This window comes from Pseudonaja textilis, chromosome 2 (genome assembly GCF_049901715.1).
Source record: "Pseudonaja textilis isolate UNSWEBS1 chromosome 2, rPseTex1.2, whole genome shotgun sequence".
NCBI lineage: Eukaryota > Metazoa > Chordata > Lepidosauria > Squamata > Elapidae > Pseudonaja > Pseudonaja textilis.
In genome coordinates, this window is record NC_141991.1 from 50,624,290 (window position 1) to 50,648,814 (window position 24,525).

Consider the following 24,525-nt stretch of genomic DNA (forward strand, 5'->3'; position numbering starts at 1 on the left):
CTACATTCTGCCATTATCCTGCTAGTGGCAGAGAATACCTGTGGCATGATGATGATCCTTGTTCACACATATCACTGTGACTGCAATTGCAGCCAGCAGCCAAGACAAACACCTTGGCAATGAATTACATTCTGCTCCCCAGAGGGAAAGGAAAGGCGCAGCTGATTGGCCAGACAATACCTAGGCAATGCAATGCAATGCAGAACCAAGCCAAGCCAAACAAATTGGCAGTTTCTTTTGTTTTTAGCAGCTGGGGGGAGGGGGGGCAGGGACGACAACATTGCTTTACAAAGTAGCTTCATTGGAGTTGGAGTTCGTCATTTCAATGAAGCTTCAAGTGAAGCATGGCTTTGAAGCTGCCTTATGAAGCACATGTGTCTCTGTGCATCTAAAGAATCCAGCAAAGCTTCTGGGAACTTTCCAGCACTTCCTAAAGTTGGAATAGGTTTCCATATATGCCAATGCAAGTGCCTGAGGAGGCCTCAAAGCAGCACAAAATATTTCAATGAGATGAATTGCAGCCTTATGTCTTCATTATGTGAATAATGACACTGTCATGTGGTGAAGTACCTCAAGGTGAAGTGAGGACATCTCATTCAGATCTTATATAACATACATTACATAGTAAAACAGATGAAATATGGAAACTCTGGTGCAAAAATCACAGTATGAAAGTTCAACTTGGTTTGTTTGGCTTTTCGTGCTGGCTGCTGCTAAGGGAGCCACACAAAATAACCCTAAGCAAGAGTTTATATTGGGCTTGGCTCCTGACTGTTTCATGGACATGATCATGAAGTATTTTTGGCAACAACCTGGAAGTGATTTGTCATTGCCTTCTTGGGAATTGCAGAAGCCAGGAACCTCTCCAAACATCAGTTAAAAGTCAGGGACCATGAGGTGTTTGTGGAAGACTGTGAGGCACATCATCAAATAATGAGGTTTTGTTACTGAGAAGAAGAACCAAAGGATAGATCTCAACAAATTCACAACTAACCAGAGAGAATAGGAACAACAGCCATCAGAACTGAAAATTTTAATATGGAGGAAGATGCTAAACAATGGTAGAACAAGGTAGGAATGAAAGGTACCCTACATTAAAATATTGTAGCATTGCTTTTCATAAAGATTTCAATTTTTAATCTTTTTGTTTTTAAATCAGGTGCTTCAGAATGATACAATAAGTTTGAAACCATCGTTACAAATCAGTGTGCTGTGATATATAATTCCCTGGATATGTGAATAATAGATGCTATGTCACTGTACCATAAAGTATATGGCATACTGTAATAATTATGCCACTGTAAAAGAAAAGACAGTGTCATTGTGTCTAATGTTGAATATTAATGTTAACATGAAATATTAAGAAATAAGAGGGACTTAATATAAAAATGAGTTTCTAATTTACAGGCATTTTGTTGATGGCATATTAAGAGCAGTATCCAATTGAAAAAAAATCAGGCACCAACAAGAATAAATAGTATATAGCATTTTTCCCAAGTAAATTAACAGCCTCCAACACTAAGATCAACTAGCAAAAGAATTATACTTGTCAAACAAAAAATATCGAATAGCGCAATTAGCATTCATGATGCAACAGTCCCCTCCCATAATTGTTTCTGTACAAGTAAAATGAACATACATGCTGCCTCCAAAACACAGCCAACATTACTAGCACCCAGAGAACTAAAGAGTTATCATTTCATCAATAGTTAAAAAAACCAAATGAACCCTATGAGGTCTCCTGTAACATAGGAGTGATAGAGCCTATGTGTGATTAGTGGTTGAGAGGTTGGCCTATAAAAGCAGGAGACTGAAAGTTCTAATCCCACATGAAACTGGCTGGATGAGTTTGGGCCAGTTGTGCTCCTTCAACCCAGTTCACAGGGTTTTTGTTGTGGAGAAAGAAAGAAGGAAGGAAGGAAGGAAGGAAGGAAGGAAGGAAGGAAGGAAGGAAGGAAGGAAGGAAGGAAGGAAGGAAGGAAGGAAGGAAAGAAAGAAAGAAGAGAAAGAAAGAGAATTATGTATGTTTGTCACCTTGAATTCTTTATAAAATAATAAAAAATGAGATTTTAAAAATCTAATAAATATAAGAGATGAGCATTACATGCTTTCTGTTGTGAAGGACTGATGTATGGGCTAGAGTGGTGGCTAAGTATTTTGGGCCCTTGTGTCAAAAATTGTGCATGCTCACGTGCCAGCACCCAGAAAGCAATGTGCATGCCCCCCATGCCCCCTGTGCATGCACATGCAATTCCTCCCTCCTGCTGCCACACCTACCTGCACTGTGCCTCACAGCTGATTTTTGGCCCTTTTGAGGCCTTTTCTGGCCTCCCAGAGGCTTGAGGGAAGCCTCTGCAGCCTTTGCAGGCCGAAAAATGGGCTCGTTTTATCACTTCCAGTATTTCCTCTGAGAGGCTGAAAAATGGGCCGAAAATCAGCTGTGAGGTGCATGCATGTGCAGTGAGGTAAGTTTGCCTGGGGCTCGCATGCCCGCACAAATGGCTCTGCAAGCCACATGAGCCACACGTGCCATAGGTTTGCCATCATGGGGCTAGAGTGACTTGATCTGGCTTCCAATTCAGCAAGATTGAAGTATAGTAAGGGTAATACGAGCTATTGGGTTAGAGTTGTACATAGTAGCCACTCAACAGTATGCTAGAGATATACTGTAGTTTGGGGCCTTATAGGAGAGAAGTGGAGTAAACAGAATATACACCAAGTCTTGTATGTTGGAGACATCTTATGGATGGGTCATCAGTTGGAAGCTTGTCCCCTTTTCTGAGCCAAGTGCCCCTTCCCCAGGTCTAGTGGTCAATTCATTGAAGTCCTTAGATAAGGGGTGGGCAACAGAGGTGGTATTCAGCAAGTTCTGACCAGCTCTGGAGAACCAGTAGCGGAAATTTTGAGTAGTTTGGAGAACTGGCAAATATCACCTCTGACTGTAGATTTTATAGTATTCTTCCTGTGCCACATCCACCAAACCATGCCCACAGAACCTGTAGTAAAAAAAATTGAATCCCACCACTGGTGGGCAACTATGACACCTTTATGACCTGTGAACTTCAACTCCCAGAATTCTTGAGCCAGTGGTGGCTTAGGAATTCTGGGAGTTGAAGTCCAAGGTTATAAAGGTGCCATAGTTGCCCATCCTTGCCTTAAGACTTTATCTATCAAAATAAAAATCTATATTTGTATCTCTATTTTTATATCTCTACCTACCTCTGCCTCTATCATCCATCCATCCATCCATCCATCCATCCATCCATCCTTCCTTCCATCCATCCATCCATCCATCCATCCATCCATCCATCCATCCATCCATCTATCTATCTATCTATCTATCTATCTATCTATCTATCTATCTATCTATCTTTCTATCTATCCTGCACCTATATAAAAAGTAGGCATTTTAGGCATTTAGCCTTTGGAATGTTAGAAGGAAACACATATACAGAAGGCTTCCAAATGAATTTGGGCAATATCAACCAATACTTTGGAAGCTTATTTTCTGTCCTTATGTTGAGGTATTCCCCGTTAGGAGAATGAGTGCACTCAGGGAAACGTAGTGAGAGTGGTGAGGAATAACACACAACCAACATACAGATACACTGAATAGTAAAATGTAGGTTTTACTTCCTGTAAACAGGTAAACAAGTCCAACAAACAGTCCAAATCATACATGGTTAAAGCAGTTAGTATTCAAAATAATCAGTCCAGGGATAATCTAAAAATGAAGTCCAGTATCATAAACAAAGTTCAGTAAATGGAGTTTGCTAACTGTTGCAAGACTACAGCAATCCAAGCAGAATGATGATCAGGCAAAAGGCAATAGGGAAATGCAAGGAGAGAACAAACCAGGTTTCTGGCTCCATCTTATGGCCATTGAAGGAATCTCAACCAATCACAATTACAGCATTCTCTTAGAGATACAGCAGTATTAAACCACTATCCTGGTTTATATATTGCCAACCCAACAGTTAGGTGACTATTATTCCTAACATTCTCCCCTTTGGGTAGGACAATATATAAAACCTTACAGTTTTAGTCCATATTCCTCACAGCTAGCCTTATGTTTTACAGTGCCTTGGGCTTTTGTAAAATGATCTGCAATGTTATTCTCTGACATGCAGTACTCCAGTATAATCATTTTACTTTGAACACATTGTCTCACATTCAGATATCATAGATCGGTGTGTTTTGATCTTGTCTTTACAGCGAGACTAGAAGTCATCTGAATTGCTGATTGGTTGTCTTCATATACAACAGTAGGTTCATTTACATTAATTCCCATGTCTATCATTAGTTGTTTATAACATACTAAGTCTGTACATGATAGAGACAAACATGAGAATTCAGCCTCCATTGTTGATAAGCTTAGATGTTTTTGTCGCCATCCAATTAACACCTTTCCTAATAATACTACAGTACCTGATGTTGATTTATGTGTAGGTACGTCTGTAGTGAAACTTGCATCGGCATACGCAGTTAAGCTTAGTTCATCCTTAGGCTCCAAATATAATGCATAATGCATCATTTGTTTAAGATATCTCAACACATGCTTAGCAGCTTGCCAGTACCTTTCAGTAGCTCAGCATTGACCCTGGCTAATTGGTTGACACTATATGTTATGTCTGGCCTAGACCAATTACTAAAATAGGATAAGCTACCAATCAATGATTGATAAATGTCTTTATCAAAAACAGGACTTTGCACATCACTATGGCTAAACTCCTGGCTCATTGGCATCTTAGCCGTCTTACAAAGCTCCATTTTAAAGTTCTTCAGTAACTGGTTAATTTTCTCTGCCTGTGAGATTTTGTAGCCTCCCTTAGTTTTATCTATTTTCAAACCAAGATACTGTTTAATCTCACCTAAATGTTTTATTTTAAATTTCTTTTATAACAGTGAAATAATCTCAGTAGCTTCTTGCTCAGTGTTAGTGATTAATGCTATGTCATCAGTGAACAATAGCAACAATGAAATTATACCATCACTTTCCTTTTTGAATAAACATGGATGAGCCATGCCAGCTACAAAACCTATCTTTGTTAATTCCTTCACTATGCATTGGTTCCATTCATAGCCTGATTGCTTCAAGCCTTATAGACTCTTTCTTAATTTCCAGCAATCAGTTTTGTTATCAGCTTTCATCCCCAAAGGTTTCTTTCAATATATAGTATGTTGCAACGGTGCATGAAGATATGCTGTCTCTACATCTAAATGGTTTATTGTGTATTTATTTTTAGCTGCCCATACTAATGCTGCTCGTAATATGGTAGCCTTCAGACTAGGTGCAAACACCTCATCATAGTTGTTGGCTGACTGATCGAACCCTTGTGCTACTAACCTGGCTTTATGGGTAACAGTCCCATCCACACCTGTCTTAATTTTATAAATCCACTTACACCCTATGGCATGCTCACCTGGTGGTAACCTGACATTTTCATATACCTCCAAACTTTGTGAGGATTTCAGTTCCTTATCCATTGCTTCCTGCCAAACAGCCTGATCCTTAGCAGGATACAGTTTCAGTTCAATATAGTTAGTAGGAACTACATTTACTTGGCATACTATATTAGCCTGATATCTATCTGGCGGTCATGTTACATCTAGGCAACTCAGGGCTTACTGGTGGACTCTCCTGTTCCACCTACTCCTGTTCTTCTACCTCCTCCTGTGCCTGTTCTTCCTCTTTAATGGCTATTGATGGTTTAACTATCTCATCATTAGAGACTACTTGGGTGTCTATAACAACATTATTGTTAGATTCCTGTTCTAGTTTATGCCACCCAGTGTACTCAAAAAATTTAGCACTAACACTACAGTAAATATTAGCTGTGCCTGGAGCCCAGAATCTAAATGATCTATGGTTGGCCTCGTAACCTATGAAAAATAATTTACTAGCTCTATGTTGCCCTTTCAGTCTTACTTGTGAGGGAATATGCACCCATGCTGGAGCTCCAAATGTATATAGATAACTCAAATTTGGTTTTCTGCATATGGTAATATGAGCCAGATGTCTGGTGACATTTCCAATATTTTTCGGATTTATTCTTGAACATTCTTGCTATTCTTGTTGGGGGGAAATGCCACCTGTAAAACATCTTATACAAATTTTCTTTATATGCTGTTGACATTGTCATTTTATAATTTTGAGACCACAATTTTTGCCATTTCTCTAGATCAATCCCATATCCAAAATTCTTCCCCCAAGCAATCATAGTTTCTTTAACTTGTTCTTTTTCTAGTTTAATTTCTAGTAAATATCCATACAATTTTTTAATCACCTTTTCATCAGTGCCTGTCAAAATCTTATCTAAATCAGTCAATTTATCATAGAAACCTTCTGTTTTAGAATCCTTATCATACCTTGAATGTATTTGCGCATATGAAAACCAATTCATCTTTATACCCTGTTCCTCTAGTTTTTGCATAGATTTAAGTTCACCCTTTTCATTCAATATTTCACCATATCTAACTGTTTGTTCCTTTTTGTATATTATAGGATAAGAAAATGCTTCAATAGTCGATAGCCAGACTGAAATTTTCAAATAACATTATCTTTTAATCTTCTCCCAGTTTAACCACAGACTCCCGTATATAATGTCTTCTAAAGTACCCCTGTGTTTTAGTTTCTTAATACCATAGAAAAGCATGCCACCCCAACAACAGATCATGTCCTTCTAAAGTCAACAATCTAGTATTTCTTAATGTTATCCATTCCTTAACCCACATCAAATTTGTAGCTTGGTAATACAACTCCCAATTAGGCAAACCAAATCCTCCTCTTATTCTAGCATCTTGCAGAAGTTTTAACTTTATTCTTGCTTTCTTACCTTGCCATATATATTTCAACACCATATTATTTAAATCTTCAAAGTAATCTTTTCCAAGCGTAATTGGAATTGTTTGAAACAAATATAATATTCTAGGTAATATATTCATCTTGATTGTTGATATTCTCCCTATTAATGACAGTTGTAAATTTTCCCATTTCGCCAAATCTAGCACTATCTGCTGTTTAAGTTTGATATAATTATTCTCTTTTAGTGAACTGCATCTTGCTGTCAAGTATATCCCCAAGTACTTGATCTTATTCATGACCTGAATATTCTTTGTTAAGATCTTTGTCTTATCTTTATTTATTTTCAAACCAGCCACCTTTCCATATGTCTCTATCTTTTCTATCAATTTTGATGCTGTTTCTAGTGGGTCTTCTAAAATAAAAACCAGATCATCTGCAAATGCTTGCAATTTAAATTCTTCCTTTTTAATTTTCATCCCTTTTATATTCTTTTCATCTCTAATATTTCTATTTAGCACTTCCAAAGTTAACACAAACAACAAAGGTGATAGTGGGCACCCTTGTCTTGTTCCTTTTCTTATATCGATAGAGTCTGTCAGTTCTCCCTCTATCATTACCTTTGCCGTTTGCTTATGATATATAGCTTCTATTGCTTGAATAAATTTTTTAGCAAAGCCCATCTGTTCCAGCAGTAATAACATGAATCGCCAATTCACATTATCAAATGTCTTCTGTGCATCTGGAAATATCAAAGCCATTTGTTTTTCAGGATGTGCCTCATAGTATTCCAAAGTGTCCAAGATTACTCTCATATTGTCTTTGATTTGTCTCTTTGGCAGAAATCCATTTTGATCAGGATGGATACAATTATTTAAGTATTTTTAAGTCTTTCTGCCAATATTGAAGCAAAAATTTTACAATCTGCATTTAGTAGGGAAATAAGTCTATAGTTCTTGATTTGTAATGGATCGGCCTCCTCTTTTGGAACAAGTGTAATATAAGCTTCTGACCATGATTTGGGTATCCTCTTCTTTAACATAACTTCATTCATAACTTCTAGCAATGGAAGATTCAACTATTCTTGTAATGTTTTGTAAAATTCTGCCAGAAGTCCATCTGGGCCTGGTGCCTTTCCATTATTTTGCTTCTTGAGTGCTTCAGTTAACTCCATCATCGTTATATTGCTTTCTAACATTGTTTCAATCTCTTTAGGTATCTGGGGTAAATTAGCATTCTGTAGGTACTGTTTGACTCTTTCCTCATCAATATTCTCTTGTGTGTATAGTTTCCCATAATAGTCTTGAACGATTTCCTTCTTCTCTTTACTACCTTAGCAAACTTGGCCTTGATCATCTATTAATTGCAATATTTTCCTTGATTCTTTCTCCTTTCTCAATTTATATGCTAACCATCTACCTGGTTTATTTGCATCTTCATAGTAATTCTGTTTAGCACCTCTAATTTTCTGTACTAGTTCTTCTTTTTCTATTAGACCCATTTTATGTTTGATTATATCCATTTTTAACTTATGTCCTTTTTCTGTGGCATTTTCTGTAGCTCTTTTTCAAGTTCTTTATACTCATCCTCTAATGCCTTAGAGGCTAATCTTTTCATGGTATTTCTTTTCCTTGTATAGTCTATTATCAAGCCTCTGGCATATGTCTTCATTGTATCCCATACATTCTGGATTGATGTATCTTCTTTTTTGTTTTCTCTAAAGAAAAAAACCAGTTCTTTCTCCATCCACTGTGTGAAGTCTTTCCCCTTTAAAATAGCATTATTTAGCGTCCATCTAGATCTTCTTCTTTGTCCTTTCCATTTAATTGTCATTGGATTGTGATCTGCCCAAGTTTCAATAGTTTCAATCTCCCCCTCGTTTCAATATTTATTTCTTGAATATTAGTTAACAATTCTGTTGACATCCATATCATATCTATTCTGAACCATGATAAGTGTCTATTTGAGTAGAAGGTGTATTGTTTAGTTTTAGCATTTCTTTCTCTCCATGTATCTTTTAAGTTTATTTCATCTACCATTTAAAAAAAAGATTTAGGGAGAGTCTTTCTATTTTGCTTTATTGTTTTCTGTGCTGTATAGTCCAGTTTGTTGCCTACAATTCCATTAAAATCTCCCATCACAACTATATTAGCATAGTCCACTTCAATTATTTTGATATGTAATTTTTTATAAAATTCTTCTTGTTTGTCATTCGGGGCATAGATTGCAATCAGGAGTGTTTTTGTATTATTATCCATTATTTCCATCATTAGTATTCTTCCGTCGTCATCAGTATAAATCAGTTTTGCTGGAATGGTCTCATTAATATATAAAACCACTCCTCTTTTCTTGCATTGTGCCAAGGAGGTAAATATTTTCCCTAGTTTGGGCTGTATCAACAATTGTTCATATTGCTTTTTAATATGTACTTTTTGTAGGGAGATTATATCAAATTTTAATTTCTCTAATTTATGGAAAGTTTTCCTTCTTTTAACAGCTAAATTAAGTCCATTTATATTAATTGTAATCAATTTTTTCTCTTCCATGGTTATATTTTATAATTAGGTTTGGCAGCTCTCATGGATCTTGGTTCATGTTGTCCTTTGGCTTCCTCCTTTCCACCTACTGCACCTTCCTCTTTTTCAGTCATTATTTGGCAGTCCTCTTGGAATTCAATTAGTGAAATTTCTTTTTCTGCCTCTTCCTCTTCCTCTGAAAAATTCTGTATAAAATGATTCAACTTTCTCAATTGAATCAATTCTGTATCTCTGTTCTTGCCATGTGAACATTAAACCTTCTGGAATCAGCCATCTATAATTCACCTCTTTTTTAAGTAGCAATTTGGTCAAGAATCAGTATTCTCTTTGCATCTCTCTCACTCTTCTGGGTACTTGTTTCAAAACCACAATCTCCTTATCTTTATATTTCAATGTTTTCTGTCTTGCCACTTGCAATATTTGCATTTTAATGGCTTTCTTTGTAAATCTGATGTGAACTTCTCTTGGTAGGCTATTTCTCATTGTGTATCTTGTGAAGACTCGATAAACCTTATCTATTCCATCCATCATCTTCTCTTCAGTTATTTCCAAAGCTTCAGCCAATATTTCTATCATTATCTCAGCTAGATTTTGTCCTTTTTCTTCCTCTATGTTTTGGAATCTGAGATAAAATTCTGATCTGTCCATCTCCCATCTCAGCATACCACTTTTATCTTGTTCAACAGCATTTAATCTGGTATCAATGTCTCCAATCTTCTTATCTCTTTGTTTATCTTCTTCTTCAATTTTTAGTAGTCTCTCATCATGCTTTATCATCATTTGTTGGATGTGCTTGACTTTTTCATCAGTTTTCCCTGTTCTTTGTTCAATGTTCTCTATTCTCTTTTCAATATTCTCTGATCTTGTTTGGATATTTTGAATTCCTTGCATAATCATCTGCAGGGTCACTTTTTCTTTTTCTTTTTCTTTCTCTTGCCTTAACATTGTCTGTATTGGACATTGTCCTCCAGATGGTGGAGAGGAGGGAGTAGAAGTTGAAGAATCGGTACCTGTTAATTTCCTAACCATTTCAAACAATTCAAAATCTTCAGGTTCTTCTAAACCTTAATCCAATTGTGAAGTAACCAATTGCAATTCCAAATAAAAATAGTAGGGAAAAAGAAGCCAAATAGTAATAATAATTAAAAAAAAGAAAAAATAATTTCTTCAGGTTCTTGTATACCTTAATCCAATCGATTAGTTAGATAACAATGAAAATTCAAAAATGAAGGAAAAAACTATAAACATACACAAAGGAGAAAAAGTGGTAAAATCCTAAAAAAGACGGAAAAGTGAAGAATAAAAAGCTAAAAAAAAAGAGGAAAAATTCTTCAGTTTCTTCAACACCTTAATCCAATTAAGAGGTCTCAAATATAAAAGGCTGCATAAGAGAAAAAGAAAAGAAAAAGCCAGGAAGATAAAAAGAAAGAAAAAACCAGTATTGGAGGTAGATGGAAAAACAAAAGTGCCAGAAAGGCAAAAAGAGAAAAAGAAAAAAAAGGCTACTCCCTTAAAAAGAAAAGGAAGGGAATCATCAATACTAAAACTTTTCTTTTTAAATAAAAAGCAAACGTAAAAAAATAACTTCTAAAGACAAGCACAAAGAGAAAAAAAAGCAAAGACAAGTTTCAAAGAACTAAATGTTCAAATAGCTATTTCAAAAAGTAAACTGTTGAGGAGGGGTAGCACAGCTTAGGAAAAATCAAGAAAACACAATGCACTTTGTTTAGTTATCCAAGGCTCTTGTTATAACACTCTTCTCCAGAAACTTATCACCTTTTCTTTTCCTACCGTGTTTCTCATATAATAAGGCTGGGTCTTATTTTTTTTTTTGAGCCCCGAAAAGATGGCTAGGCCGTCTTTTCAGGGATGACTTAATTCCCCCCGTCTTGCATCTTTGGGCAGGTGGGTGGCGATGGCTTGGATGTTGACCTCGGCATTGGTGGGGCACTTAGTATCGGGATCAACGCAGGCAGCACCATATCCAGGTGTGCCACAAAAGTACTTCCTAATGGCAAGTTCCCCCCCCCATTCCCCCCCATTTCGCATGTTTTAATATAGGCCTTAATTTGGGGGGGAGGGGCTTAATTTCATTTCATGCCTATAAAACATGCTGGGACTTCCTATTGAGGGAGGCCATATTGTTGGAGAAACAGGATATAAACTTCAACACCAGACTTCAGCTGTTGATAGAAACCCAGAAGAGCACCTGTAATAATACTCTCCCATGCTCTTCCCTCTATCTTATCAAATAGCAATGTCCTTGAAAAGAAGTCTCAGTTCTTTCTTTCTCAGCTTTGTCTGGTCACAAGAGAAATAGAATATTTCCAAGCCTCTAGTTGGCAGTGTTACAAAGTTTCTTTGCTTTCTTCTAAAAAGAAAGAAAGAAAAAGATATTTTTTTAAAAGAAATAACTAAATGGGAGACTCTAACCTAAAATGGTTACAAAATCAAAAAGGAAGAAAAAAAATAGATGGAAAAGAAAAAAACCAGTCCAGTTTCAAAATATAAGATCATGTATATAAAATCCAGCAATGAGAAAAAAACATTACTTTGACATTCCTGTTTAAAATCGCCACTTAATCACTTCTGTCAAAATTTTTACAGATTCTTTCTTTTCCTTAGGGTGTCCTTTCAAATCTTAGAATAAAGAAAAAGTTCTCACCAAACCGGCACACTCTCTCTTTCTGTTCTCTTCCGTTTCGGAGCTGTCCCAACTTCAGCAGCTTTAATGGCTGCCTCTTTGCCGCTGGCAAGAAGAGCTTCTCCTAGATCTACCAGGGACTTTGCAATGTCCCTGAGATTGACAGGATGCGCCCTTCACTTTCACCATCTCTTCGGGACGGTTTAGATCCTATAGGATCGTCCAGGAGCAAAGATATCGGCAGCAATTGCAGACCTCCAAGTTCGCATGCCATATCATTGCAACGCCAGCTCTGCCCTCCTCGTTCTACAAATTATGTTGTGGCCTGTATGGTGCAGAATGCTTATGCTCGATACCAGCCAATTTCAACATCATTTGGAATCTGTTGTTAATAAACTCAGTCCCATTATCAGTTACTAATGTGATTACCCTACGTCTCATTTTTCTCTCTGCAAATCTTAGCCCATTAAAGAAATGTTGGAACATTTCTGTTTTGTTTTTCGTTAGATAGCAGAAACCGTACCGTGAGTAATGATACTCAAAACATAGCAGGCACCTCCCAAACTGGGTTTTTTAGGACCAATTATGTCAGCAAAAACAATCTCTAAAGGTTCTTTGGTCTTAAACCCATTCAGTCTGTTTGCAGGCATAACCTTGCTTTTCTCCTGATTACAGGCATTACAGTTTAAGTACTTGCTAAAGGGTTTTAATTTTACCCCCTCTGACAATTTAACAGTTTGTTTCAGCATTTTGAAATTAACATGCCCCAGACGTCTATGCAGTAAATGTATACATTCTGGCTTAACATTGTTATAAACCGAGTTAGCCATCTACAATTGGTCATCGTGTATAACATATAAATCTTTTTCTAAAGTAGCAGTAACACTTTTACCCTCTTTCTCTATTATATGGTTACTATATAACCAATATTAACTAAAGCCCTTATTGATAACAAATTAAATTTCAGGTTAGGTACATATAACATAGATAAATGCTCATTTACACATGAACAATATGTAGTACCTTCACCAGATGCTTTCATCTTCCATCCATTTGCCAATGATACATGTTGCTTACTTGTGGATATCTTTACAAACCTCTGTCTATTTCTAGTAATGCACCGCAATGCTCTACTATCAACAACCCACAAATCATGGTTTACAGTTGAATTGCTAGACATAGCTAAATTAACATTCTTCTTAGCCTTCTGGTGATTACCAGTATTCTGTCATTTGCCCTTCTCACAGAATCTAGCTATATGTCCCCTAGCTCCACAAGAAAAACATTTCCTAGCAGTATAGGCAGTTGAAAACAAATTCTCTTCCTATGGTTGTTTCTCTCTCAGTTGGTCTCTATCCTGCCTTCTTCTTGCCTCTTCTAACAATCGTCCGGTTATGTCAGTCAATGTCAGTTCATTTCTGGTGAGGACTTCCAGTGAAGATATGTAATCATCATAACTTTCATCCAATGAGGAAAGAATGATGTAAACCTGATGTAGCTCTGAAATAATCAATTCCTTTTCATGTAGCTCTTGAAAAGTTCTTTTCATGAAGTTCAAATGAGCTAACATATTTCCACCTTTCAAAAGACGTGCTCTAAACAGTTTACGTGTAAGATGTATGTGTGCACCTACACTGTCACGAGCATAAATCCTCTTCAAATTCTCCCAACACTGAGCAGCAGACTCTTCTCCACGAATATGGACTAGCTGCTGGTCACTCAGTGTTAGTCCAATTATACAAAGAGCGTGTTCGTTGTTCTGTCTAAAATCAGCTAACTTTTTGGCATTGTCCTCATTATTTGGATCCCAAGCATTTACATCTGGTGGATCCTGAACTGCAGCCCATAACCCTTCCCTATGCAGAAGTAGACTGCACTTCATAGACCAGAAAACATAGTTTGTTCCATTCAACCAGGTTATCAGTGATAGACTTGTTGATGGGCCTTGTGCCATCTTTACCAGGACAATAACCCACAATTAAATAGTAAACAGCTGTCTTTATATGGTACTGTGCATTCACACTAACTCTCAGTTATCTGAGTCTGGTATGAACTGGGCCCATAACCAGTGTTGAGGTATTCCCCGTTAGGAGAATGAGTGCATTTAGGGAAACATAGTGAGAGTGGTGAGGAATAACACATAACCAGCATACAGATACACTGAATAGTAAAGTGTAGGTTTTACCTCCTGTTAATGGGTAAACAAAGTCCAACAAACAGTCCAAATCATACATGGTTAAAGCAGGTAGTAATCAAAATAATCAGTCCAGGGATAATCCAAAAAAGAAGTCCAGTATCATAAACAAAGTTCAGTAAACAGAGTTTGCTAACAGTTGCAAGACTCACAGCAATCCTAGCAGAATGATGATCAGGCAAAAGGCAATAGGGAAATGCAAGAAGAGAACAAACCAGGTTTCTGGCTCCATCTTATGGCCGTTGGAGGAACCTCAGCCAATCACAATTACAGCATTCTCTTAGAGATACAGCAGTATTAAATGACTATCCTGGTTTATATATTGCCAACCCAAGAGTTAGGTGACTAACATTCCTAACACCTTACATTGGCCTTCAATAATGAAAACAAGATTACATAAACTGAATATATTCATAATGGTAATCTGAAACATTTTGAAAAAAACACGCTGGAAATAGCTATATTAAGCTGATAATACGATTAAGCTGATAAGCTATTGCATTAAAAAGTTTGTCTGATTGCTTTAGGATCTTTTGTTGAGGGAGCACTCCCTGCTCCAACCATCTGCAGTAGTAGCAAAGGGACCTTAACACTTCCCAAGGCTGGTCTCTAAGTACTGTGCCTGTTTGATGTCCTGGACAAAAGGATTATGTTCTATTTGTTAAGGTGTCTAAAATGATGGAAGCACATCACAGGATTCCAAGAAGATTATTCTGAAAGAGCCATTCTTCAAAGGATTTCATTTTCTAATCAGTTGGTTCTGAGGATTACATCCCCCTTTCTTCATCCTTACTTCTTCTAAATGCTCCCTGTGACACACATGACCTCATCCATTTGTTCAACTAGAAATCCCTAAAGAGGAATTAAGGAGAAACTGACCGCCCTGGGAAGGCATTTTTGCCCCTCTTGATAGTGACTTCTTGAATTTAAGGTTGCATCCCAATTCTAGTAAAAGCACAGCTTATTTCCAAATCAAAGATACTGAAAACACAGACGGATAAGATAAATAATTGCTAAATCGATTTCAATTTAGGTAAAACAGACGAAACCAATCAAGCATCATGCCTTGGTGCTACGATAAAAGCTAAAAGCGTCGTGTTTTTATGCAGCTCAGCTATGTGTAGAGTTAGGACATATCTCAAGTTTTTAAAGAAAGACTTTAAAAACTCAAGCGTTTTGCTAACTTCTGTCCTATCTGCATATTCAAGACATTTGAAAGAAGATTGCATAAGCCACATGTTAGCTGAAAGCCAAGAGTCAATGAGACAGTTTTGATCTTACACACATTTTGATTTACACTGCAGGAATTGAAATGCAAGGTACACTTAACTTCCCTCCTCTCCCCTCCCTCCCAGTAGAGATTCTTAGTACAATTTTGCAATTACACTACAAAGGGCAGCTTAACAGCTATGATTAAATACAGGAGACCAAGTCCAAATGAATACCACATTGGTAGGAAGAAACTTCAACCAATGTTTCAAGCAATCTGATTTCACTTTAGGTTAGCTTTTAGATTCCAGTCTGGGAGAGGGGGTGCAGAGGCATGCAGGGGAATGCAATAGAATCCTGGAGATTTTAACGTCATTTTTAAGTAGCTGAGCAATGGAAGAAAATGATACATTACTGGCTGCTTTTTAAATGCCACTCAATCAGTTTCAATTTGATAACTTTCCTGCTTTCTTGCTTTGTCTTCCTTTAAAAAAAAAAAGATGACGTTCTTCCAAATATGTTCTCATTCAAGAGCTGGTCATGTCCACCACATTTTGCCTGGGAGGGCAGATGCTTTCCAAATCACTGTATACTGAAGCAGAAAGGAGGAAGAGGACCAATTTGGTGCAATTGTTAAATGTACTAAGCTAGATATAGGAGATCATGAATTCTAGTCCTGCCTTTGGCACAAAGCCAGCTGGGTTACCTTGGGCTGATGCCACTCTCAGCCTTAGGAAGGAGACAAAGGCAAACCACTTTCAACAAACCTTGTCAAGAAAACTGCAGGGACAAGTCAAGGACTGAGTCAAAGACACCAACATATAAAAATAGCAAGTAGAAACCAATTGATGAAATATCTGTGAAATACCCCAGCATGAGCACCATATTGATTGCTAACTACCTTTATACTGATCCAGCAATTTCACATAAAAAAAAGCAAGGAAAAGAGAGAGTTACTCCAATGAATAGAACAAATCCTAGAGAGTGTGATCTTCCCACTGGAATAAAAGGATATACATGCACACATGACATGGCTTACTTCTGATTTAACATCTGGATTAGATGTATGCATTATTTCTAGAGTATTTCCTCCCAGCCCTCTTTAAACTGAGTTGTAGAATTAAGAAGCACCAGTCTGGTATGATCTATTCTATTTTAATGTAAGCCAGGAATTACAGCTATATGGTGTAACCCTAGGCAATCACTTACTTGGCCAGGGGATAAGGGAGGATGAAGCCCAGACTACATGGAGTCATATATAGCTTACCACGCTGCATCCCTGGGGGTGAGAGATGATGTTGATGAAGAAGAGCACCATTTTTGTTGAGTCCTGCTGCAACTGGCATGCAATCACTCTACCTTGTCTCTTCCTGCTTCTTCTCAGACCCTGAAATATGGCACTGTGAAAGATAAATCTTTGGTAAGAAATTCTGGACTGTGTAACCTGCATGAGATCATTTCCAACATGCTTTCCACCCCACAAACATATCTCCCATAAGAATATTTATTTCCACCTTTGCATTTTTTATTTATGAAATCATGTATTCATATTTGTATATTCATACTCTTATTCTCAACACATATATTATGCTCTTTACATAGTCCTCACAGAATTTAAAGCCATAACCTTGGAAAACCAAAAACAATGCAGCTTTTCTTTTAAAATTCCAAAATGAAACAGTATATCAACCAAAACAATAAAACATTTACCTAGTGCTAAAAAGACTGTACGTATCATGGTTAAAATTGCAAAAAAGCCTTTTGTTCAATCTTTTTCTGCAACCACACAAACTTCATTCAGAGAAAAATACCCAAATATAATGATATGGTCAAGCTGGATCAACATGAATGAAAATTATTATTATATGATAATAAAATGAAGACTTTCTATAATCTAGTTTAAAATTTATAAGCTGAAATCACCATTTTTAAATGAATTTGAAGCAGGCTACATTGACTAAAACACTGACATTGTGCAATGAAAACAGTGTGTTATTTATTTATTTGTTAAATTTATATGCCACCCATCATGTAATTCTGTGCAGCTCGCAACATCTAGTTAGTGGCCTTATTACTTTGTTTTGGGTGTACTGAAGCTCCAGATTGTCCAAAGATAGATTTGTTTATCATTCATTACAGTAATCCAAGTGGATAATTGCAACAAGAACATCATAGGCCTAGTTGGATGGGTAGAGAATCTTGAAAAAAGGCAATCCCTCAAGTATCCCAGTCCCAAGCTATGTAGGGTTTTATAGGTAACCACCAGTACCAGGAGTTGGTAAGATCCTAAAACAAGGAGAGGTGTGAATTTTAAGAAATAAAAAATCATGAAGCTGTTTATGGACATTGTGGGAAGTAGGGATGGTCTGCAATGGAAAGGTACAATGAAGTAGAGTAAATGGTGTTGGTAAAAAGTGGGTTTCATTTTTGTTTTCTTTTTTTTTATCTTAACACATGTCTTTCCTTTTTTGGCTTAAAGTTTTTTATTCTTTTCTTGCACTTTGTAAAATATTGCTTACTCCAAAAGGTAAGCAATAGCTTTGATAGATAACTCTGATAGATAAATATGCCATCAGTTTTTGATTGTATGTATGTGTGTGTGTGTGTGTGTGTATACACACACACACACACACACACACATACATATTAAAAAGAAAATATTTGGGGCATTGTATGTATTCTGTAATATACCTTTATTGAGACCTAAGATGGTTTCACATTATATGAACTTCACATTACATAATTATAAAATATTATTCTGATCCAGCATTTTTGTATTATCAAGTGAAAAATGCACTGTTTATTAGAGCACAGACATTCACCTTGTTTTTGTCTGTCAAAGCCTTGGGATTCTGCTTTAGCTAAACCATGATAACAGAACACATTGCTTGTAGTGCTGTCACAGCTAAAATAGACACATGGGATTTGATTTTATTAATGGGTTTCTATGCAATTTGACAAAAGAAATGAGAAACAGCCAATCCCCAAGGCTGTTAAATATACTCAATACAAAAAATGCTGTATGTTTGCTAGAAAATTATTCAGCATCAGTATTTTATTCCTTGTGGAACCTGTGCCAATAAAGCACACACAAAGGAGGAAAAGATCGGGAGTGGGAGGGAGAGGAAGGGAGGAAGAATGGAAAAAGATGTTTAATTATGTTTCTAGGAATGTAATTTTAGTTTTTTCCTAAGACTGCAGTACCTGAACACTTACATACGGTACTCGCATTCTTATTTTGGCACCCTAGAATGGAAGACACCTGAATGACCACTCTAGTCCAACTTTCAGAAAATATACTGCATACCCGCTAATAAAAGTACTTCATTCACAGCTTTTAAACTGTTTTCTTTTTTTATACATTATTATTTATCACATTTCTGACCTTTCCTTTTTTCCCACACATACAATGCAGTAGGGAGCGATGACATCAGTCAATATTGCAGGCCCAATTGGCAAAGGAAAGCTCAAGACTGTATTGATTGGAAACATGCAGAAGAAGCCTTCATCCTGCAGTGGATAGACAATGGCTAGAATGATGAATGATGATGATGATGATGGCAATGATGATGATGATGATACAATGCAGTACTTCCCAGATTTGTAGCTTCGGCAGGACTGTTGCATTGTATGTTTTCTGTAAGTAGCCTTAACCTGAACCCTGTGGATCTTCTAGTTTTGACTTTCACTCCTATCTCGAACAGATATCAATAAGAGTTAATGCAATGGGGAAGAATGTTCATGCCTTGGTCTCAGTGGTGGGATTCAATTTTTTTTTACTACCAGTTCTGTGGGAGTGGCTTGGTGGGCATGGCAAGGAAAGGATATTGTAAAATCTCCAGTCAGAAGTGGGATTTGTCCATTCTGCAAACTACTCAAAATTTCCACTACTGGTTCTCCCAAACTGGTCAGAACCTACTGAATACCACCTCTGCTTGCTCTCCTTTGTAGTAAAATGCATCCAAGAAGATTTGGCGAATGCAAGAAGAGGTTGCATGTGGAATAACAATGGGCTGCTAGATGGTGTGGTTCCAGGACTAGCTGTTGAAAACAGAGGAAACATTGCCATTGGTAAAGGAGCCTTTCTAAATCAGTAACCAAACATGGGAATATATCCAAAATTAACTTTATTCACTAAAATGATTAACAATTTAAGCTAGTTGTGACTTAAGTCTCATTGTTTTCAGTGGGCCTTAGTATGATTAATTGTGGATGGAAGCCATCACAGATACCAGATTTTAATTAATGCAAAAATTACAATACATTTTAATGAAAAAAAAACCATAAAAAAGAACACACACACATACACACACACACACACACACAATCCCATAATAAGGTAATAAGGCCAACAAAATGGTCCTAAATTTTCAAATCTTCCAGATCTCTTTATCACGCAGACTTTGGGTGGAAGAAGCAAGAGTCAAAAGCCTAGGCAAGAATTATCAGCCATGTCATATCTAGTTCAAAGTCAGATTGAGGATAGGGATGGTAGAATAAATGCATTAGTCAGTAGTAGGTGTTGTCATCGGCAGATAATACCTAGCTTTTGGAGATAAAGAATAATGGCTGGGTTTTTTCCTCCCCAAACAAGTTCTGAAAACACAAAGCCCTTTAATCCAATGACAAATTAACAGGAAGTGCTAAAGAATGTCCATTAGTTTGTTCCTTGTTAGTATTGAATAGCACAATTGGAATAACAGACAGCAGCAACATTCTATGGTTCTAGACTAAGTAATGAAATTATTAAATCAAATAGTGGTATTTATATGCTACTCCTTAAGGTAAATATTCACACAACAGTTCTATGAACAACAACAGTATGAAAAAAGTAAATGTGTAACAATAAGCCAACATTAAACCGAAGATTGAAATGTTATACAATGTGTAATCAGTTATTTCTTCTCCCCAATCACTCTCGCCCTTTGTTGGTTTTTAATCTATTTCTATACCATATTGTGCACTGCTTTGAGTTGCTTTGGCAATTGAGGCAGCCAATGATTTGTCTAAATAGAGAAATAGGTAAGACTGAGAAAGACCCAGTGTCTAATCTAAATTCAGCCATGTGGATATCCTGATATTGGGAGACTTGAGCCAAGCCTCTTTCTCTCTCTCAGACTGAACACTTCACAGAATTATTTATTCAAGGGATAATATTGGGAGGAAGGGTGACGATATACTTTATCAAGGAGGAAAAGTGAGATTGAAATCTAACAAACAAACATAAGAACAAATATAAACCAGATTTTAATGGCAAATATATACTGTATATTCTGTACATTTATTGCTTTAGCTTTAATACTTTTATATGTTGCAATGTTATAGTCCAGGGATGTCAATCTGGATTTCTTTGAGGGCCAGATCTGCATTGTAGTTCTCCTCCATGGGTTGACTACAGGGGGTAGGGGGTAGAGACAGGATGGATGCCTCATGTGCAGCCCCCCACATCCCATTTTGGCCAGCAGAGGGCTGCAGGAGGCCATCCAGGAGCCCCCCCGCCATGCCCCATTTTGGCTGCCAGAGGCACCGCAGCCGGTCATTTGCTATTTCCAAGCTCTGTTTTCGCTGGCAGAGGTATGTGGGCCAGTCCTTCACTGTTTCCAGGGTGGCCCCCATGCCAGATTTATGCATCCCGTGGCCTGAATCTAGCCCCCGGGCCTTGAGTTTGGCACCCCTGTTATAGTTGCATTTGTTTATGGACAGCTATAGAACACAGCAAATCAATTATACAATAAATGAGTTTTAAAGCCAAGAAAATAAAACACACATTATTCTTCCAAACTGGTCATTCACCTCTGACAGGAAAGATACACCAAGGAATGTTTGAATGTTGTTTTTACCATCTCGTTGACCATCGGTTAAAAAAAAAATGAGGAAAACTCAACTAAATACAGTGGCCAGTAAAGGCTGACTTTGCTTCTGTGGAATTTGCTGCACAACCATTGTATCACTTCAATCTCAGTTTGTCCCACAAGGTGGACCCATGGTGGATAAATCTTACGTTGATCTTTGTAGAGGAAAAGAGATATATAGACAGAGATGTTAGACAAATAGGTAAAACAATGGTTTCTCATCAGGCCTGTTTTATTGTTACCGAGACACAAAAGCTTTGGCCTATCAATTAATAAATCTAGTGCAGGTAGTTCTTGACTTACGACCACAACTGAGCCCAGAAGTTGTGAAACGTTTGTTAAGTGAGTTTTGCTCCATTTTATGACTTTTCTTGCCACAATTGTTAAGGGAATCATTGCAGTTGGTAAATTAGTCACATGGTTGTTAAGTGAAACTGATTTCCCCATTGACTTTGATTCTTAGAAGGTCGCAAATGGGGTCACATGACCCCCTGGGACACTGCAACTGTCATAAATATGAGTCAGTTGCCAAGCATCTGAATTTTGAGCATGCAACCATGGGGATGCTGAAGTGGTTGTGAGTGTGAAAAATGGTGATAACTCATAAGTCACTTTTTTTCAGTGATGTTGTAACTTTGAGCAGTCACTAAGTGAACTGCTGTAAGTCAAGGAATAGTCTAGCTTCTTTGGCTGTTAAGTCAGATAAATCCTAGTCTCACTGGTGTGGTGTGGCATCGTTTGGCATGTTTGTTTTTCTGAACAGCACCAACAATCACCCCTGAGTGACTCTAGTGATCAGGTGATCAACACTACCCAGGATCCAAAAATATATTAGGTTGTTCTTGTTTTATTGTTATTTAGACAACAAATGATATGAAAAGAATGAAATGCAGACCTTCATTGGCAGTTCTTTGTCCTTCTGACTTAATTAGCACTTTTCCTGTTGCAGCCCCTTTGAAAGCTTACAGTTAAAGCCTGGAAAATGAGTTCTCTGTTACCCCAGATCTCAGGTCCACCCCCCACCCAATCCCTTTTACTAAAAGAAAAGGGGTAGAAAACAAAAGCTATGGAAACCTGAGTGCTTGAAGCATTATTGACCCCTTTCTCTCCACCCCTTTTGCCTCCCCAGCTGTTTTAATGGGGAGGGGACATTGGGGGCAGTGCGGGTAGGATTGTTAAGGAAACATTCCCAATCTTGTGGCCTCTCTTGTACTTCTCCTGCCCGAATCTAATTTTCAAAAGATCCATTTTTTAAATGGGATTTCTTTTCTTTTTCTTTCTTTTTTTCATTTGGGAAACCAGGAAGAGGAGCAGCTTGCAATGCCACCTTAAGATACAACCTGGGCTTGTTTTTATAAATATCCTGTGCCTGCTGGCCTCCTTCCTCTTGCCTGTTGATGCCCCTCCACCCTCCCCAATAGGTGTTTTCCTTTCCCCCAATACATTGGTCAATTACACCCTGAAAAACATCCAAGCAAACAGACTCTTTATGGGTTTATTTCAGGCAGGCTGGGTTGTTTTATTGCACCACCCTTCCCCCTCTTTACAATTTTTTTTGATGATTCTTTACTAATTCCAGTGATTTGAGAAATGACCTTTAACCTGTGCCATTTGCAGGCTCCTAAAGGGGATCATTGAAATGCCACAGTAAAAGAAAGACAATAAAATATCATTTACTGGGCATTAAACCTGGGTTGCTCCAAAAAAAAAAAAAAAAAAAGAAAGGAAAAAGAGAAAAAGAAAAGAAAAATCACCCTGCCTCTTTTAAAGATAGCTTAATTTATGCATTTTTATCATGATTTCTAACGGATAAAAGTTTCATATAGGGCTTGAAACATGAAGCAAAGAATGTTTCCATCTCATCCACAAAGTTTTATACACACACACACACACACACACACACACACACACATGTATGGTATTCGGCTTTGTTCGGGCATTTTCCCACGTCATTATAGTTGTGCTTTTAAAGTTGTAGCAACGTTTGGCAGAATCTCATCTGCCATCATCAGGCTTGTGTATTGTGTTTGTCAGATGAACACAATACAGAAGCCTGATGACGGCAGATGAGATTCTGCTGAAACGTTGCTACAACTTTAAAAGCACAACTATAATGACATGGCAAAATACCCGAACAAAGCTGAATACATGTAAGTACCCACGAAAACTTAAGAATATATACATACATACATACATACATACATACATATATATATATATATATATATATATATATATATATATATATATATATATATATATATATATATATATATTGCATATATATATAATATGCATATAATATATATATATATAAATTATGCATATATATATATATAAAATATGCATATATATGGATATGCCAGAAGCCACATTTGAGCTACAGTAGGAAGGGTATTGTTTCAGACCATAACTGATTATTCTTCGGGATCATTTATATCTACTTTTAATGAACTTTTTAAAAAAAAGAACTAAAAAAAAATTCAATTAGTGCTGGTAAAATATGGTCACTGGATTCTTTGTATTTGTAAGTCTCCATGGTGGAGCTATTTTGATAGCCAAGGCAAATGGCACCTCTCTATCCTGAATCATCGCTGGAATTCAAGGCAGCTTTGTCTTTGGATCCCACAGAAGTACTTGTCTCTAACAATAAAATATGCACTATTAATAAATTAAATGATTAATCTTTAGATTCCCTTTCACATGGTCTAAAATTAACTACTTCTTGTAAGAGTAGCACAGTTCTGAAGGATGTTGGTTGGTGCTGTCTTCTTGTGACATATATCTGAAGGGAGTCGCACAGAAGGAGGCCATGACCTCTTTGCCATTGAAGCAGAGAATAAGACAGGGAGGGAGAAAGATAGAAGACCACCCCAGAAGCTTATTTCAGCTGGACTGTCCTGTACCCACACAGGGTTGCAAAATTAGGGTTTATTGTGCTTCTATTAATGATTACTACTTATGATGGATCTTAGAACCTTCCTTACAGTAACAGCAGTGAAACAATAGACCTAATTATCTAGAGAAGAGAGTGTTTTTAAGTAGTCATTGAAGAATATCTTGTATTGGACTTGATGGCCAAGTAGCCTCTTACAAGTTGATAAATTTAGGCCCGTATTTTCTCCACACTGCAAAGTTACCTCGATCTCCCTCCCTCCCTCTTTCTTTCTCTCTCTCTCTCACACACACATAGGATAATTGTGTAGTTTATGGTAGCCAAACATCAAAAGGAGTCTGGTAGTACTTCCTCAGACTAACCAATTTTATTAAAAGGCCATAAGATTTAA

General features: G+C 37.1%; 1 long non-coding RNA gene across 1 annotated transcript; it reads left to right on the forward strand.

The window, feature by feature from the left end:
- Positions 1-867: 867 nt before the first annotated feature.
- LOC148126850 (uncharacterized) lies at positions 868-19,025 on the forward strand. Its single transcript, XR_015741404.1, has 3 exons — positions 868-1,071; positions 4,216-4,265; positions 18,802-19,025. It is a non-coding gene; the product is annotated as an uncharacterized LOC148126850 (long non-coding RNA).
- The last annotated feature ends 5,500 nt before the right edge of the window (positions 19,026-24,525 follow it).